General features: G+C 42.0%; 1 protein-coding gene across 3 annotated transcripts in view; it reads right to left on the minus strand.

The window, feature by feature from the left end:
- The window catches only part of PHF21A (PHD finger protein 21A), a 287,607-nt gene that overhangs the window by 216,051 nt on the left and 53,217 nt on the right, over positions 1–18,339 (minus strand). For all 3 annotated transcript variants that reach the window (XM_024214775.2, XM_024214768.2, XM_024214758.2), the window contains exon 2: positions 5,561–5,604. The gene's annotated coding sequence lies outside the window, so the exon portion shown is untranslated. The remainder of the gene's footprint in view (positions 1–5,560; positions 5,605–18,339) is intronic.

Genomic DNA, 18,339 nt, shown 5'->3' on the forward strand with positions numbered 1-18,339 from the left:
CATTAATAGTTGTTACATGTACTCTTAGCGAACTAACAGAGACACGTGAAGTCTTCAGGAACAGGAGATAGTCTAGAACAACCAGGATGCTTACAGGATCTGGAGAATGTTGGTGTAGTCATGCCTAGGCCAAAAAAAGTCTTCACTTGGCCTGATAGCAGGTTCTATAATACACTTTTCTACTCTGGTTAAGGAGCACCTGAACAGGGGCCGAACATGAGAGTTCTATTTCCAACACCCATCCAAAAACCAGGAAGTGAGGTGGACTTCACCCATACTGGGATACTTGGTCTTCCCCCAGTTGTGGATTAGGAGATCTGGGAACGGGTGGATAATGACTGCTGGGCAGGCAAACATTATTAGAAGTTCCGTGAACCAGAATTGTCTGGGCCAGTGGGGTGCTCGGAGAACAATGCTGGCTTTGTCGCAGTGTATCCTCCCTATGAGCTGCAGAAACAGGAGAATGGGAGGAAAGACCTATCTGCAGCCATTCATCCAGGACATGAGCAGAGCATCACCTTGGGAGTTGCAACTCATGACTTCCCTTGAGCAACATAGGGGGAGCTTTCTGTTCATTTGGGATACAAAGAAGTCATATAACGGAGTACTCCACTGTGTAAATATCTCACTTACGACTGTGTCGTGAACTTCCCACTTGTGGTCTATCATGAAGCTTCTGTTCCATTTGTCTGCCAGGGTGTTGTTGTTAAGACAATGCACATTCCTGGTATTGTGATGTGGTTCCTGATGCACCAGTTCCAAAGTCTGACCACTTCCTGGCAGAGGGGATGAGATTTTTTTTTTCTTTTTCTCTCTTGCTGTGTGTGTGTGTGTGTGGTTTATATAGCCCATTGCAGTGATATTGGCCAATATTATCTGTATATGGAGCAAGCGTATAAGCAGAAAGAAGCCTTGCACACAATGGACCTCTCTCAGTTCCAATAAGTTTATATGCAGCCTGGCCTCTAGTGGAGTCCAGGTGCCATGAGCAGTGTGGTTGTCCAGGTGAGCACCCCATCCCAGAAGAGAGGTGTCTGTCATAATGGTGGCCCTGGGGATGGGAGGGCTGAAGGGAACTTCCACCATGAACTTTTCTGGATTCAACCACCAAGTTAAGGAGGTAACAACTCTGGCAGGAGCAACCTGGAGTTGATTTGGTCCTTGCTTGGTCGATAGATCGAGTGAAGCCAAGTCTACAAGCACCACAAGTGGAATCTAGAGAAAAGAGTCACATAGGTGCATGTGGCCAAACTGTGAGAGGCACTTGTCCACTGTGGCTTGTGATCTGTGGGTGATGTGTGAAATCAGGTTGCCCATTGCATGAAAGCTTTCTGAGGGAAGGAACACTCTCACAGAAACTGAATCCAACCTTGCCCCTATAAAGTTTATTCACTTTGTGGGTAACAAAACAGACTTTTCTTCATTTATCCACATGACTAGGGCTGTTAAAAGTTGTATCAGAAACCCTGTCACCGACCTCACCTCCTGACAAGATCAGCTTACCAGGAGCCAATTGTCCACATATGGGAACACCGTATAGCCCCGGCATTTCATCTGGGCTGCTACCACAGAGAAAACCTTTATAAATAAATACTCGGTGCCGTAGTCAGCCAAAGGGGAGGACTCAAAACTCAAAGTGTTCCTGGCCTACCACAAAACAAAGGAACTTCCTGTGTGATGGGTGAATGTCCACATGGAAATATGCACCCTTTATGTCAAGAGCCACAAACCACATCACTTCCTGAAGGGAGGATATTATAGATGCCAGCAAAATCATCCAGAATTTCAACTTTCAAATAAGAAGGTTGAGTTGCTGAAAGTGTGGGATGGGTCTTTACCCTCCATCTTTTTGGGGGATTAGGAAATATGGATAGAAGAACCCCCTCCAATGGCAATGAAGTGGGAAGCACTCTATTGCCCCTCAGTGTAAAAGGGATTCTGCTTCCCACTGAAAAATTACCTCATGAGAGAGGTCCCCAAAGGGGGACTGGGCAGCGGGTTTCTGAGATGGGAAGGAGAGAAATACTACAGAGTGTCCTTGGTGGATAATCTCCAGAACAGAGCTGTCCATAGTGATCCTGTTCCAGTTCTGGGCAAAGAGTGTAAGACAGCCCCCAAAGATGACAGGGGGGTTGGCATAAGTGACAGTACATGGGTCTCGACCAATATGTCAAAAGTGGCTCTTGGCTGGTGATTGAGAGAGAGAGAGAGAGAGCGAGCGAGCGAGCGCGTAGAGGCTGGGCAGTAGAGGGGGCCAAGAAGCGAGGCCTCTGAATCTTTTCGCATTTGCACAAAGGCTCAGCTGATAAATTGCATGAGGAGGAGGTCGCCTTGGTCTATAGGATTGCCTCTGGTGTTTTCTTCCGGAGGCCGGTGTATAAATCCTAGGGGAATACAGAGACAATCTCAAGTCTTTTAGGAAGTGCAGGGACTTGTCCGTTTTATCATTGAAGAGATCCAACTCATCAAAAGGGAGATGGTCCTGCATGGTGTTTTGGACTTCCCTTGGAAACCCTGACAATTGCAGCCAGGAATCTTTCCTTATGACTAGACCAGTGGTCACACTTCTGGAATCCACATCTGCTGCATCCACTGCAGCCTGGAGGACTACTTTTGTCACTAGCTTCCCCTCATTTAAGAGAGACTTGAAATTGGGCTGTCTTCTGTGGGAAGCTTGTCTGTGAAGACTGCAAGCCTGGAATAGGTATTAAAATTGCATTTTATTAACAATGCGTGGTAGTTAGCAACATGAAATTGCAGGCCTGTAGAAAAGACCTTCCTCCCCAGGAGCTTCAGTCCCTTAGAACCTTTATCTGCCAGGGTGGTCTTTTGATAATATGACCTAGCCCTTACGAGAGCTGCCTGAACCACCAGCGAGTTAGGGGCAGGATGAGAACAGAATAATTTGGCTCCTTTGCCAGGAACAAAGTATTGCCTCTCAGCTCTTTTTGATGAGGGGCACAGGCTGATGGGGTGTGCCATACCACTCCAGTTGGTCCCAGTATAGTTTCACTGATGGGCAGGGCCACCTTATTTGGTCCCTGAGGCTTCAATATGTCCAGGAGTTGGTGATGAGGGTCCTGAACTGCCTCTAATAGGATCTGTAGGTCACGGGGAACTCTTTGTGGCAGCTCCTGGTACTGGAGGCGGTCATCCAGCAGAGAAGGAGTGACCACCTTGTCCAGGGATGGTGAAGAGGCACCCTTCCGTATGTGTGGATATGGTTCAACCTCCTCATACACTGACTAGTGAGAGGGAGAGGAGTGGTACGACTCTTCAGAGGGGTCCAAACACCTGTCATAAGGATCCCACAGACCCACAATAAGGCCAGAAAGAGGGATCTATAGGTTGTGGGGACCCCCAAAGACATTGGTACGAGCTGTCCCTGGGGGTGGGGGGGTTTGAAGGTCATACCAAGTGAAATGACAAGCATAACTCCTCAATTGTCTATCGGAGCTTAACAGCATCCACAGAGATACCAGTTCAGCCATCTCCTTGGATTCATCCGAGTGAGAGAACTACTCAATCGGTGCAGTGGTGCTGTCAGTACCAGGGCACTCCAGCCAAATGATTGGAAGTGAGACGGTTCCTTGGACGGTGATGTTGACTCCTCCAGCAGAGTCAGGTCATCCCCATCAGGAGGGCCAGGCCAGAAAGAAATGGAAACTATGGATAAGGGAGGAATACATCCTCTGTTGGTGTACAAGTCTCGGGATACCTCGGTGTCCAAGGGATTCCCACAGTTAAATCTGACAGATCCAGTACATCTGCAACAACTAAAGTCTTTAGATAGACGAGGTGGTACTGACTATCGGTCTGGACCAGCACTCATAGCTGGAACCAGTGAACGTCTATCCTTAGGCTTTGGTACCAAGATGACCAATGGAATTGGAAGGTATTTCTTTTTATGTATCTTGCCCTCTGATCTGGGGGTCTCCATCAGAGCCAGTTCCTTAGGTTCCATATGCAACATCTCACCCAACCTGGACAGGCTCAGGGAGGAAGCATGTTTCTTATGGCCATTCCTCAATGGGGATCTATCCTTGTGTCCATGAGAGAGCACTTTACTCTCATGTGGAGTCCTTGAAGAAGAATCCTTGGGCTTAGATGTTTAGGACTCTGCTCCAAGGAATGTGCTTGGAAAGGCACCACTGGTCAGTTAAGGCTGATGTACGTGGGGGGTGGTCTCCTTGGCCCAGATCGGAGAGGGGCCTCAGAGCCTTCATCAGGCGCTTCCATAGATGAAGCTCCCAGGTTGCTTGAGTTCTGGGTGGGAAGGAGCGACAGATACTGCACTTTGCAGAAATATGCACCTCAGCCAGACTGTACAGGAGTGCTGATGTTTGTTACTGATGGAGAAGGGTCCAAGGCAGGAAACTCAATTCTTGAACGGACTTTGGGCATAATCCCAGAGTCCGGGAGAGGTTCCCCAACTGAAGGGGAAAAAAACACAACACTCTATACTATAAACTTTAACTATCACCTACAAATCTAAGAATATAACTATCTATCTACAAATGTTTTATTTATAGATTATAGAACCAAGTGAAGGAAGACACAATTCCAACTGAGGCCATCGCTGCAGTAAGAAGAAACTGGAGAGGTGTCAACCTGCACCGCTTCTTATACCCTCGGTCGAAAGCACGAGGGTAGCTACTACGCATGTGAGGGCCAACAGACATTACTTTGAAAAATTTCCAGACTCTAGCGCATGGCGCACATGCGTACCCACATGTGGAATACGCATAGGGTCTATCACTCGAAGAACCTAGCCCCTCCCTGAGACCCACAATCTGCTGAGACAGCACACCACAGGAAGTTCCTCCTCAAACAATCTGACTGACAGTGGTCTTAATGATCTCTGATTGGGCCCCTGAACCTATATAAAGCCACGGCGTGTACCAGGAAGTATCCAGGAAATGATGTGGATCCTGACCTAGCTGCCATGATTGCCTGCTTCTCTGTTCCTGAATTCCTGGGACTAACCTTGGCTCTGACTTGGATTCTGACTCCTGATCAATCCCCTGGAACCCCAAAACAGATCCCGATACCTGGAACTAAGCCTCAGCCCAATTCCTGACTGTCTGGTTCTGACGCTCGGCTTGACTCTTGAACCTCATACTGGCTCTGACCCCTGGATTCAGTTCTGAGATCCCAAACTCCTGCCACGAGTCCCACTTACCTTCATCCAGGATCCTAACAATCATTTTAAGCACTCATGTCTTTACATTTTAACAAGTTATATAAATCAGGAGCCTACTGGACCTGTAAAACTACTGGAATTCTAGGCCCCAATCCTTCAAACTGCACAGTGATCCTTGCACACACACAAGTATTTCACTTGCAGGATTGGGACCTTAGTTAGCAACATCTAAGTTTTAGTCCGTTTTTTAACATTGTTCCTGTATGCAAAACTGGACAGGATTTTGGTTTCAGTCAATCATCAACACTTCTTGCTTCATTTATGGATACTAGCTCTTAATAAAAGTATATTGTACGTTCTGAATTATTACTTATCTAGCATCAGGAAATCTATACTTGTCTAGCAAAAGGTACTTACCAGTTCTGGAAAACAGATTTTCCCCTTCAGCTCTCTAGCCCCCCCTACAACAAAACAAAAACAAGAGAATCATCAGATAACATTTAATTTGAGTTTGGAACAAAAAGAATTTGGGGGGGGGAGTAAATCTGCAAATGATTTCTTTTTTTAAAAGATGTAGTAGACAAAATATGAAATTGACCTGAGAAGGGAGGGGGAAAAAAAGTGTTTGATATAGCAAGGGAAGAACTGAGAGTGCTTATAATTCTATTATTTCCCAGTTACTGTAAACCAGATTGAAGTGCAAGCAGTGACGTGAGGGTCTTCTTTTGCCAATACTGGAATGGAAATTTTAAACAAAGAAGCACTTTATCTAAAGGAAAAAAATCAACTGACCACTTTTTCTTGCATGTCTATGTAACAAAACAAATTACAGCAAAGCTTGGGCCAAACTGTGTTTAGGGCCTTACCCCATCCACACCTTGATTATAATAGCTCCACTTCAAGATATTTACTATGATGGTTACAAGTGCATTCTCATTTGTATTTAGGCTCAGCCAACTTTGTCACAGACTAAAAATCCAAAACACACATTTTACAACTTTACTAGAAAAATCTGGGTGTTAATACAAACCTTATCTTAGGCGCTGGTCCTAAAATGTGATCAATGATATCCCACTGCAGAGCTCAGGCTCTGGGTCTCTATCCTACAACTAGATGCATTAGTGCAGACTCGTGATCATGTACACTCCCATCAAAGTCAATGGGATTCAATGCAAATGTGGGAGACAGACTGCACTTGCTAATCTATTTACAGATCTGGGGAAGAATCTGTACAGGAAATTTAATGCCTACTGTTAAGTAGTGAATATGCATATCCACTTAGTGTCAGAATTTTTAGAGTGTGTGTTTAGAACTAATTTTTTCCTTAGTATGGCACTTGGATCAATATATTTTTTTTTTTTTAAAGTTCGGAGGAAAGTTATAATAATTTCTAAATGTTGATGAGCTGGAGTTTTTTTGAGCAGCTGATTTCTGCGTAAGGGTACACAAAGCAACCGATACATCAGTATTTTGGATGTAAGCAGTGCAAGGTCTGAAATATCCAGATCACTGACAGCTATTCAGAGATCAGCCTTAATTCACAAATTATAGTGGTTTCTCAATCATTCAAACCCCACACTTGATTGCATTTTCCCCCCTTCATCAGCAGCCCCTTCATAGGCTCTAAAACCCACACAATGAGGTCATTTAATCACCACAAACACAACATGCCTCCTTTCAGCAACAACATACTAAGGTTGTGTCTATATCTGAGTGCTATAAAAGGCTGTGGCTCTGGAAAGCTAAGCAAAGAAGCTTTTCACAACACATCTACAACTACAACCTTAGAGTGAGCAAGTCTCAATTTTCATTAAGAAAAAAAAAAAACCAACATTCATTTGTAGCAAGTTCAAGAAAACACATTAATTTTATTTTTCTCTATTTTAAAGAAGGAATCATCCATTTTTAGAGACACAGCATGACCAAGTGCTGTGATTGTCCTCCATACTGGGACCCCAATTCCATCAAGTCAAAACCCCACCCCCTTCCAGTCTAGTAATATGGAAAGGGCAGAATAGTTTCAACCCAGACACTTTTCTGTAAGGTTGTAATCCTGAGAACCCATGGACTCAAAGGACTGTGAATCACAAACTCCAGAGTTCTAATTCGGGCTCTGTGACTTGCTGTGCGCCTTGGACAAGTCACTTAAATAGGACCTAAAGAGGTGGAAAAACAGGCTTGTACTCTCTCTGCTGCTTCACGTAATATATTACATTTAAAAAGTGTTAAAAGAACGTTAACATTTGAAAAGTCAAGCACTCGAGAGTTATGAAATGCCAGAATTAAGATTGCCTGTGCAACCTTAATTCTGCCCTTGTGTGCATATATACATTATGATGCAGTATTTAATTACATGCTCACATACTATTTTTCCCACAGGAACTCTGCCTCATTCAGTGCAGCGGATGGTTGGCACTTAGGGAATGAGGCATTTGTTCAATATTTCTTTTTACCCTCATCATTTGTGCAGCCCCAGGCCTTATTTACTGAATACCAACCAAGCCCTGCAGTGAGTAAAGAATTATTAGTTTTCTCACAGATACTATGGAGATGAGCACCATAGAAAATCCTGATCTTAAAAAACATTATGATTTTTTTTCTCTGCAACAACCCCGTGAAGTAGGAGATTTACCACAAACAGAGAACTGAGGCACACGGACATTAAAGCCAAAATTTGCAAGAGTCTCCAATAACATTAAGTGCCCAAGTAAATGGGCTCTCAACTTAAGACATCTAGGATTTAATTTTTCAGAGTACTTAGTGTTTTTATAGTCTTTTATATACAGATATTACCTAAATAATCCTCATAATACTCCTGTGTGGTAGGTAGATATAACTGTCCTACTTTACAAATGGGAAAACAAACAAAACTAAAAGGCAATGTAACTTGCTCAAGGCCACAGACTGAGTTAGTAGCAGAGCCAGGATTAGGATTTACGACATACTGACTCCTAATTCTAATACATATGACCATGTAATTAAAGATTATTATAATGTATATGCACAAGACGACAGAATTAAGATTTTTATAGGCAAATCTAATTCTGGCATTTCCTAATTTTTGGGTACTGGACTTTGCAGTCTTAACATTAACGTTCTTTTTTACATAGTTGTTTAGCAAGTCATTTCCTAGAGATATGTAATTCTGTGACATGCAGCTGTAATGGTAATTTTAGACAGCTCATCTTTTGCCCTATCAGATTTTTTTTTTTTTTTTTTTTTTTTTTGAGTCCAAGGCACCTCTATGACTCCAGGCCTATCCCCTTCCAAATGTAGATCCTTGCTGCAAACCATGGAAGCATTAGAGTGCTTTACAAAAAATGTATACTCAAATGTCAGGCAACCTAAATATAAGGGTCACTACTGTTCCTCCTATAACAAAGGTGTGAAAAGTTGAGAGTTTTGCTTCTTGCTTTGTTTGTTTATAAAGTGAGTGGGAGAAGAAGTCTACTTGATAAATGTTTTACTTCAGAAATATCAAATCTTGTCTTTTCCATTTTGCTCTAGATTTCCCTGGAAGGACCCAGAGATATGAACTGCAAGCTCTCATCCTTAAACAAGCAAGGTCAAGTTTCACAATACTTGATGTTTTTCTGAAAGCCTCAGCTTCTGGAGCCATGTGTTTGTCAGAATCTCCACTTTCATTTAAAAAAAATGCTTCATGTTTGCAGAGAAACGTTAGGGCGCACTTGAAAACGAGACCCAATAAGATCAAAAACCAAAAGGCAAATTAAACCTCCAATTCTTTTTTAATTTTATAATGTTTAGCCAAGTATCATGGTTTTTGTGGCCTGACTCTTGACTGTTGAGCACATGAAGTTGGCACTACTGCTAAACAGAAATCTTTAAGTTAAAGAATTTCTTCCAATTGTTTGAGTTGAACAATTGTCAATAAAAAACAAAGCTTTTAATAGTCCTAATTAGGACTGTTGATTAATTGCAGTTAACTCACGTGATTAATTTAAAAAAAACTAATCACAATAAAAAAAATTAATCGCGATTAATCGCTGTATTAATCGCATTGTTAAATAGAATACCAATTGAATTTAAATGTTTTTGATGTTTTTCTACATTTTCAAGTATACTGATTTCAATTAGAACACAGAATATAAAGTGTACACTGCTCACTTTCTATTATTCTTTTTGATTATCATTTTTACAGTGCAAATATTTGTAAACAAAAGAAATCATATTTTTCAATTCACCTCATACAAGTACTGTAGTGAAACCTCTTTATCGTGAAAATGCAACTTACAAATGTAGATTTTTTTTTTTTTTTTACATAACTGCATTCAAAAACAAAACAATGCACAACTTTAGAACCTACAAGTCCACTCAGCCCTCCTTCTTGTTCAGCCAGTTGCTAAGACAAAAAACTTTGTTTACATTTACGGGAGATAATGCTGCCCACTTCTCATTTTCAATGTTACCAGAAAGCGAGAACAGGCATTCACATGGGACTTCTGTAGACGGCATTGCAAGGTATTTACGTGCCAGATATGCTAAACATTCGTATGTCCCTTCATGCTTTGGCCACCATTCCAGAGGCCATGCTTCCATGCTGACAACACTCGTTAAAAAAATAATGCTTTAATTCAATTTGTGATTGAACTCCTTGAGGGAAAATTGTAGGTCTACGTCTCTGTTTTACCCATTTCATGTTACAGCAGGCTCGAATGATGACCCAACACATGTTGTTCATTTTAAATACACTTTCACTGCAGATCTGACAAAATGCAAAGAAGATACCAATGTGAGTACTCAACCCAAGATTTAAGAATCTGAAATGCCTTCCAAAATCTGAGATGGACAGGGTGCGGAGCATGCTTTCAGAAGTCTTAAAAGAGCAACACTCCGATACGGAAACTACAGAACCTCAACAACCAAAAAAGAAAATCACCCTTCTGCTGGTGGCATCTGATTCAGATGATGAAAATGAACATGCGTTGGTCCGCACTGCTTTAGATTGTTATCAAGCAGAACCCCTCATCAGCATGGATGCATGTCCTCTGGAATGGTGGTTGAAGCATGAAGGGACATTGAATATTTAGCACATCTGGCATGTAAATATCGCGCAGCGCTGGCTATAACAGTGCCATGAGAACGCCTGTTCTCACTTTCAGGTGACATTGTGTACAAGAAGCAGGCAGAATTATCTCCCGTAAATGTAAACAAACTTGTTTGTCTGAGCGATTGGCTGAACAAGAAATTGGACAGAGTGGACTTGTAGGCTCTAAAGTTTTAAATTTTTTTATTTTTGAATGCAGTTTTTTTTTTATATAATTCTACATTTGTAAGTTCAACTTTCATGATAAATAAATTGCACGACAGTTCTTGTATTAAGTACATTGAAAAATACTATATCTTATTTTTACCGTGCAAATATTTATAATAAAAATAAATATAGTGAGCACTGTACATTTTGTATTCTGTGTTGCAATTGAAATCAATGTATTTGAAAATGTACAAAACATCCAAAAATATTTAAATAAATGGTATTCTATTATTAACAATGCGATTAATCGTGATTTATTTTTTTTAAATCGCTTGATAGCCCTAGTCCTAATAAAAATCATTTCCTGCATTTTGATCAGGTTTTACTTCATCAGTGTCTGCAAAACCATAATCCTACAATTTCCTTCCATATTCCAGGAATCATAGAAGATTACGATTGGAAGGAACCTCAGGAGGTCATTTAGTCCAACCCCCTGCTCAAAGCAGGACCAATCCCCAACTAAATCATCCCCGCCAGGGCTTTGTCAAGCCTGACTTTAAAAACCTCTAAGGAAGAAGATTCCACCACCTCCCTAGGTAACCCATTCCAGTGCTTCACCACCCTCCTAGTGAAAAAGTTTTTCCTAATATCCAACCTAAACCTCCCCCACTGCAACTTGAGACCATTACTCCATGTTCTGTCATCTGCTACCACTGAGAACAGTCTAGATCCATCTTCTTTGGAACCCCCTTTCAGGTAGTTAAAGGCTGCTATCAAATCCCCCCTCACTCTTCTCTTCTGCAGACTACATCAGCCCAGTTCCCTCAGCCTCTCCTCATAAGTCATGTGCTCCAGCCCCCCAATCATTTTTGTTGCCCTCCGCTGCTCTTTCCAATTTTTCCATATCCTTCTTGTAGTGTGGGGCCCAAAACTGGACACAGTACTCCAGATGAGGCCTCACCAATGTCAAATAGAGGGGAATGATCACGTCCCTCGATCTGCTGGCAATGCCCCTACTTATACAGCCCAAAATGCCGTTAGCCTTCTTGGCAACAAGGGTACACAGTTGACTCATATCCAGCTTCTCGTCCACTGTAATTCCTAGGTCCTTTTCTATAGAACTGCTGCCTAGCCATTCCGTCCCTAGTCAGTAGCAGTGCATGGGATTCTTCCGTCCTAAGTGCAGGACTCTGTATTTGTCCTTGTTGAACCTCATCAGATTTCTTTTGGCCCAATCCTCTAATTTGTCTAGATCCCTCTGTATCATATCCCTACCCTCCAGCATATCTACCACTCCTCCCAGTTTAGTGTCATCTGCAAACTTGCTGAGGGTGCAGTCCACGCCATCCTCCAGATCATTAATGAAGATATTGAACAAAACCGCCCTCAGGACCGACCCGTGGTGCACTCCACTTGAAACCGGCTGCCAACTAGACATGGAGCCATTGATCACTACCCATTGAGCCCGACAATCTAGCCAGCTTTCTGTCCACCTTATAGTCCATTCATCAAGCCCATACTACTTTAACTTGCCAGCAAGAATACTGTGGGAGACCGTATCAAAAGCTTTGCTAAAGCCAAGGAATAATACATCCACTGCTTTCCCCTCATCCACAGAGCCAGTTATCTCGTCATAGAAGGCAATTAGGTTAGTCAGACATGACTTGCCCTTGGTGAATCCATGCTGACTGTTCCTGATCACTTTCCTTTCCTTTAAGTGCTTCAGAATTGATTCCTTGAGGACCTGCTCCATGATTTTTCCAGTCCCTGAGGTGAGGCTGACTGGCCTGTAGTGCCCCGGATGCTCCTTCTTCCCTTTTTTAAAGATGGGCACTACATTAGCCTTTTTCCAGTCATTCGGGACCTCCCCCGATCGCCATGAGTTTTCAACGATAATGGCCAATGGCTCTGCAATCACATCCGCCAACTCCTTTAGCACCATCGGATGCAGTGCATCTGGCCCCATGGACTTGTGCTCGTCCAGCTTTTCTAAGTAGTCCTGAACCACTTCTTTCTCCACAGAGGGCTGGTCACCTCCTCCCCAGGCTATGCTGCCCAGTGCAGTAGTCTGGGAGCTGACCTCGTTCATGAAGGAAAAGCGGGGGACACACAATATTTCTAATTTTATTTTATTTATATTTCTAAAGTTTATTTTCCTGAACAAAAGAAAGCCTAAAAAGAGTATGAGTGGTTTCTTTATATATAGAAACAAAGATGGTATATATAACCCACCTTTGCAGGTCAACTTTAACTTCTCTGTCCAGTTTCTAAAATGAGAATACTTGCTTACCTCTCACAGGCATGTTGTAAAAATTAAGACCCCAATCCTAAAACATTTCTATCTGTGATTAATTATAAGCATGAGTAGCTCCCACAGATTTCAACAGGACAACACACGTGCTTAAAGTTAAACACAGACAAGTGTTTGCAGGACTGGGACCTAAATATTTAATATTTGTATAGCACTTTTTAGATAGCACTTTTAATCTTCATACCAAGTGTATTGTATAACAAAGTTTTCTATTATGGAGATCAGATATTTATTGTAAGCTTTAAGTTATAAAATGTAAATTTACTTTATTGTAACCAAAAAAAACTATGATTAGAAAGATGGGATATGAAAGAAAAGTCATGTTTAGCCCAGTGTTTCCTATCACAGATATTTTTTCAGGCCCTAGAAACAGGAGGTTTCTAAACAGGATTTGAAACTAGTATTGACAGAGCCTTAGACTATACATGATGACTTAGTGCTCTATCTACACTACAGACAGACCCATGTTAAACATAATTAAATCCTAACTTGTGTTTCACACAGAGCTAACACAATTCATTGAATGCAGCAACATTTTTCCAGCACAGCAGCGCTTTAACAGTGTTGGCCTATCCACACACATCACTACACAACTGTGTTTAAGTCAATGCATTTGGGAAAATTTTGGGCAGATATCCCATACTGCCTCAGCTGTTCCTGCCAAAGTTAGAGAATCGTGACCATTTCCTCACATGAGCATAAGAACAGCCATACTAGGTTAGACCAAAGGTCCATCTAGCCTAGTGTCCTGTCTTCCGCCAGTGGCCAATGCCAGGTGCCCCAGAGGGAATGAACAGAACAGGTAATCATCAAGTGATCCATCCCCTGTTGGCCATTCCCAGCTTCTGGCAAACAGAGGCTAGGGACACCATCCCTGCCCATCCTGGCTAATAGCCATTGATGGACCTCTCCTCCATGAACTTATCTAGTTCTTTTTTGAACCCTGTTAGTCTTCACAACATCCTCTGGCAAGGCATTTCACAGGTTGACTGTGCATTGTGTGAAAAAAATACTTCCTTTTGTTTCTTTTAAACCTGATGCCTATTAATTTCATTAGGTGGCCCCTAGTTCTTGTGTTATGAGGAGTAAATAACACTTCCTTATTTACTTTCTCCACACATCATGATTTTATAGACTTCTATCATATCCTCCCCTTAGTCAACTCATTTCCAAACTGAAAAGTCCCAGTCTTACTAATCTCTCCTCCTACGGCAGCCATTCCATACCCCTAATTATTTTTGTTGCCCTTTTCTGAACCTTTTTCAAATCCAATATATATATTTTTTGAGACGGGGCAACCACATCTCCACGCAGTATTCAAGATGTGAGCGTACCATGGATTTATATAGAGGCAATATGATATTTCCTATCTTATTATCTATCCCTTAATGATTCTCAACATTGTTAGCTTTTTTGACTGCCGCTGCACATTGAGTGGATGTTTTCAGAGAACTATCCACAATGATTCCAAGATCTCTTTCTTGAGTGGTAACAGCTAATTAGACCCAATAATTTTATATGTATAGTGGGGATTATGTTTTCCAGTGTGCATTACTTTGCATTTATCATCATTGAATTTCATCTGTCATTTTGTTCCCCAGTCACCTAGTTTTGAGATATCCTTTTATAGCTCTTCGCAGTCTGCCTAGGACTTAACTAGCTTGAGTAATTTTGTATCATATGCAAATTTTGCCACCTCACTGTTTACCCCTTTTTCCAGATCATTTATGATTATGTTAAATAGGACTGGGCCCAATACAGACCCCTGGGGGACACTACTATTTACCTCTCTCCATTCTGAAAACTGACCATTTATTCCTACCATGAGAGAACCTTCCCTCTTATCCCATGACTGCTTACTTTGCTTAAGAGCCTTTGGTGAGGGACCTTGTCAAAGGCTTTCTGAAAATCTAAATGCACTACATCCACTGGATCCCCCATCGTGCATGCACTTTGGGAAGTCTTCGTGCACAGACTTGACAGGTGGGACTGACTAACCCAGTTACACAAATACTGTAAGGCCATCTCATCTACACAGCAGAATAATGGTTAGAAACTAATTACAGTCCTTTTCATGACAAAGCTGAAACATGGTATAACTACACAGCTAGGAAATACCTGTGAACCATGTTGTATGTGGACTCAGTTGTAAACAGAGTAAAAATTAGACTGGCCCTGTAACATGGGTCTCAGAAAAAAAATGTCTTCTCCATATTAATCAGGAAAATTGTGATAAAAGTATGCCACCAGCAATCCTATTAGTTCTTCCTCTGTGACATCTCCAAGATCTGTCCATACCCCTTCAACATAGCCATCTCTCTCGTTCATCCTCTCATTATATCCTGTTTTGATAACTGCAACATATTCCTCGCTAGCCACCCACACAACCCTGTCAGTCCCTATAAAATGCCACTGCTAAACTTACCTTCCTTGACCAGTTTGATGACGTTACTGAATCCTTCTGTTGACTTCCCATATGATATATTACACCAAGTTTAGGCTTCTTGTCACCACATTAAAAACTCTATCTAACTCTACCTCTCCCTACCTATCATCCCTTCTCAAGCTTTCTGTTCCCCACCCCATGTTCCCAAACTTGTCTGCCCATTAGTCAAATAGTCATTCAATCACCTCTATACCTTCTTTTATCCAGCCCCCATGCGTGTTACACCCTCTTCGAGCTCATCTGCAAGTCCCCTACCTTGTTCATATTTAAGAACATCTTAAAGACACACTTCTACCGCACTTATAGTGAATCATCTTGTTTCCAGAGAAAGCTAGTAATGACCCACACATTTATGTAGGGGAAGCCACTACATGTAAGAGTGGAAAATGTTAGGTGGGGATTCCCCTGACCTCTCTGTCTTCACATTATCAGCTACTCAGAGCAGCAGCCATCCTTCTTAAATGGAAAGCATGCATCACAAATAATGATAATTGCACACTATGAAAATGATTAAGTATGGATTTTTAACATGGTTTGCCAGTTAAAAATAAAAACTTACTTGCCCCAGGTATGTAAGATTTCTGCAAGGTTAACAAAAAAATTAGATTGTAATTTGTAAATCATTCACTATCCCCTTATTACAGAGATCATGTTTCAATAACTCAGAGAGAAGCACTAGTAGTAAAAAAACTCATCAGCAACAACAAAGATCAAACCAGTTAACCGCATGACAGTGTGAGGCAGTGGTCTCCAACCTTTTTAAGCACAAGATCACTTTTTGAATTTAAGTGCAACCCAGGATATAACTCAAAGAAAGTGTAGAAATAACAGTAATCACACAAAACCACCCTGCCCCACCCCTTCCCCGGGGCCACACCATGCCCATTCTATGAGGCCCTGTCCCACTCACTCCATCCCTCCTCCCCCCGTCGCTTGCTCTCCCCCAACCCTCACTCACTTTCACCGGGCTGGGACAGGGGGTTGGGGTGCAAGCTCTGGGTTGAGGCCGAGAGGTTACAGTGTGGGAGGGGCTCCGGGCTGAGCCTAGGGCAGGGGGTTGGAGTGCAGGAGGGGGCTCAGGGGGAAGAGGATGTAGGCTCTGGGAGGTGGCTGGGACAAGGGATTGAGGTGCAGTAGGGGGTGCAGGCAAGGGCAGCGCATGGAGACCCTCTCCCTCTCTCCCCCTAAGGAGCCGATCAGATATGCTGGTCACTTCAAGGAGCGGCGCGGGGACAGGGCAGGCAGGCTACCTTAGCCCTGCTGTGCCACCGGACTGTTGATCAACTGTGGAGCCTCTGACGAGCTCAGTCTCAGTGACTGAGACTGAGAGCGACTGTCAGAGGCTCCACGATCGACCAGTTGATCGTGATCTACCTATTGGTGACCACTGGTGTAAGGGATCTGCTCTTATTTTTGTGTGGGAATTTGTGCAAATGACTCTTATTAACACTAGTGAGAGATCCAGCTATAAATCCTAGTGCAATGAAATAAGAGTTAGCCTCAATCAAATGTGTGTGTAGAACTCCTTTCTATTTTCCCCACTGAGGCTGGCAAGTGATTTCTATTAACATTACTAAGTGAGTTATGTCACATCAATGGGAAAACACTCAGACCAACAGAATTTCCAAAGCACACAGAATTCAGGCTATGGACCCAATTCTATCCTTGCCTGTATACACACAGCTTTGACTGCATCAGGAGCACCACACATGCACTGGAGTGCTGAGTTTGTCCTTAAGCTTCCAAAAGGAGGCCACTGTTAAATACCAAAGTTTATTTATCCCAGAAATACTTCTGTTCATCCACATTAAACATTAAAATTTTGAAGCTAATTTTAGAAACAATGGCAAGACATGCAAAAAAAATTCTAGATCAGAAATCTTCAAAAAAGTAGTAACATTACACAAACTGGCCAAATGCTAAAACCCTAAAGCTGAATCATAGTGCAAAAGAAGAAAAAACTTCCTATTGTGCAGCTACAATTATTCTACAGTCTTGTTTTTAAAATACAGATAGAAAAAGAGAAACTCCTACTGTATGACAGCCAAGAATAATCAGAGTACTTCCAGATGAACAGTTTTCAATCTCAGGTATCTGTGGTAGACCAAAATTAAATAAAAAAAAAAAAATTACCAACCCTTATAGTCAGGGCCAGCCTTAGACCAAATGGCGCCCCACGCAAGGAGTTTCTTTGGTGTCCCCCCATTTGTTAAACCTTTTAATGCCTTATTTTTTATTGCATTAGTAGCCCATTTCACGACTTTGATGTATGATTTGCATGCATGATTTATCCCTGTACTACAAGACGATAAATTTGCACACTAGGATCTGTTAATCTGTATTTATTCATGCCATACTTAAGCAAATAAAAAAAAATAGTTTCCTCTAAGTTTATAGAAACTTTATCATTAAGAATAACTGAAATGTACTAACATTGAGAAACTGAACTGTGCACGAACATTGGGTGGACCAGTATTAAATAGTGTTACAGTATGTGACAGCCTTATAATGTTAACCTTAGTCCTTTAGTTCAAAAGGTCGCTTTTCTTGCCTTTGTCCTCACGAACTGAAGCACAGACTCAGAGAGATCCAAAGACTGGCCAATGGCATTTTCAAGCAATCAAATAGCAAGCAACATCAGTCTCTCATCAGCCATCATTGACGAAGAGATGTTTTAATGAGCCTAAGCTTTGAAAAGCTGCGCTCACCACTCCTGACTGTGACCAGCAGTGTGAGCAGAATCCTCAAAGCTAGCCACACATTAGGAAAATTGTCCTTCAGCTCTGCATCATGAATGAATTGGAGAACTTGGAGTGAAGAGTGCTTCCCATGTTGCAAAATTTGATGGATGTCATCCAATTCAACATATAGGTCTTTATCACTGACGTCCAAACATTTCCCATGTGTCAGCATCCAGTGAAAGTCCGAACAACTGTTCAAGAGTGTTTTCCTGTCTGCCTGCAGCTTACTAAGGTCATACAAAAAAGAAACAGGTCTTTTTGTGGTGCTTCATTTGTCCAAACCTTTCTTTGATGGACACTCAAGCAGTGTCAACAAGCAAGCAAAAGAACTCCCTCTTGTATTTTTCTTCCGAGCTTCCCATCACCTCATCTCTGCCCTCATAACCAAACTGTCTCTTCTTCTGATGAATAGGAGTTTCTTTGAAGACAGGCTCAACTCCTAAGTTTTCCGCCATTTCTTTGGCAGCACTGATGGCATATTCA

The sequence above is a fragment of the Terrapene carolina genome, unplaced genomic scaffold (assembly GCF_002925995.2).
Source record: "Terrapene carolina triunguis isolate 2854851 unplaced genomic scaffold, T_m_triunguis-2.0 Scaffold96, whole genome shotgun sequence".
In the NCBI taxonomy this organism is placed as follows: domain Eukaryota; kingdom Metazoa; phylum Chordata; order Testudines; family Emydidae; genus Terrapene; species Terrapene triunguis.